Raw genomic sequence first — 2,249 nt, forward strand, 5'->3', positions numbered from 1 at the left:
TTATAAAAGATGAATCATTGCCTTTTGAGACATGTTAATGGAACTTGAGGTGACTATGCTAAGGAAATGAATAGTTTCGCTCACTTGTGGAATGCAAAAAAACCAAGAAAATAAATGGGCATAAGACACAGAAATAATCTTAGACTATGAAAACTATGGTGGTTACAGAGGGGAAAGGGCAGGGGAGGGGAGAAAGGGTAGATGGCATGAACTGATGTGGCTGTGGCACTGGGGCTGGGGCTGTTCGTGTGCAAATGTGCATATGTCTAGGTATAAATCTGAATTCCTGAAATTTATAGTTATGCCTTTACATTTATTTACATAAATGGTAGAACAAATTTACAAATAACATAAATTATACAAACTAAATCAAAAATACAAATCTTCTCCCATTTATTGTTTTCTACTTTTATTCCAATGTGGTTCTTTTACTTTTATGACCTTTGTTATATTGCCTATCATTTGATCTAGTCTAGAGAATGCTGTATGTGAACTTGAAAAAATGCATATTATATTCTTGTTTTGGGGGTGGTCTTAGGCTATCTTTTGTGTCTAGTTGGCATACAGTGCTGTAAAATCTTATATTTCCTTGCTCACAATTTTTCTATTTTATCTATTCATTATAGAAATTAATTACTATATTATTGAAGTGTCAACGTTTATCGTTAAATTATTAACTTCTGTCAAATTCTGTCAGTTTTTGTTTCATGTTCTTTGAGGCACTGTTGTTAGGTATATGATATATTATGCTTTTAATCATTTTGTATCTTTGATACATTGATTCTTTTTTTTTTTCTAAAATGTTCTTTGTTGTCTTAGTAAGATTTTTGTCTTTAATATAATTTGATAGTGTTAACTTATCCACTCGGGCTCTTTCATTTATTGTTTAGACGATGTGACTGTTGACTTTTACTTGAAGCCTATTTGTGTGTTTGCAATTAAAGTGTGGGCCTTGTAGACAGTATGTAGTTCATCATGTTTTACCCATTTTCAATGTTTGTCTCTTTTCATTGGTGCATTTAACCCATTTTTATTCAATAATATTACTGATAAAGTAGAATTGGCATCTGTGTTTAAATATTTCTTATATGTCATGTATTTTTTCTTTCTTCATTGTCCATTATTGCATGCTTCTATGTTATATTAGCCATCCAGTGTACCATTTTAATTATTTTGTTTTTAATTACATATTTTGGATATTTTTATTGACTGATTTGGGGATTAAAATTAATCTTAATTTATAATTAGTAATTATAAATAATAATTGGTAGTAATTGAAGTTGCTACCAACTTAATTTCAATAGTACACAAAAACCTCATTCTAATATAGTTCCCCTCTACCCTTTAATAGAGTCTCACAAAAAGCAACTTTATACAGTTTTGCACCTGTTCACATAAGTCAGTATCATCTGATTTTAAAATGTGAAAATAAGCATTAATAATACCTTTAAGTCTGCTATGTGTATCCCTTTCTGGAGGTCTTTATTTCCTTTTGTAATTAATTTCTATTTTACATACACAATAATATAATAATATATAGTTTACATCACTGTTCATTTTTGTACAGTGTAGGCTTTCTCCTCTCATATGTAGTCACCATCATATTCCCACAATCAGTCCATGTGGACAGAAGGTATTGGCTAGTGTTCTTTCATTTGAACCTAAAAGACTCCCTTCAGTAATTTTTTGAAGATTTATTTATTTATTTATACAAGATCCGGGGTACAGGCCAGATGTGTGGGAGTGTGAGAGGGTTCACCAGAGACAGAGTAGGGAGCAGAACAGTCAGGTTGACAGAAATACACTGCGGAGGGGAGAAGCGGGCGAGACAGGAGAAGTCGGCTGCACCATGTGGGTAGCCACCTGGCCAGGGATCGAACTCCTGCAGCAGAGGCTGTGGATAGCGTGATAGGTTGCATCCTAACCCCTTGTGACACCAGGGAGGACCCTCCCTTTTGTATTTTTATACAAGTCTGTTATTGTATTCAACTCCAAAATTTCCATTGTATAATTCATGTTTCTTTCTTTATATTCTCTGGTAATATATAACTTTCACACTTTCCCTTTACTCTAGATATGATTTTTTAGGACTTTGAAATATTTAAAATAGCTAATTTAAAGTATGTGTCTAGTAAGAACAATGTCTGCACTTCCTCACAGAAAATTTCTCTTCATTTCTTTTTTTCATGGCTTTGGGTCATACTTTCTTTTTGTCTGTAATATTGTTGTTGTAATTCTGTTGTTGTTGA

This window comes from Talpa occidentalis, unplaced genomic scaffold (assembly GCF_014898055.3).
Source record: "Talpa occidentalis isolate TD23 unplaced genomic scaffold, MPIMG_talOcc4v2.1 talOcc4.18, whole genome shotgun sequence".
Taxonomy (NCBI): Eukaryota; Metazoa; Chordata; class Mammalia; order Eulipotyphla; family Talpidae; genus Talpa; species Talpa occidentalis.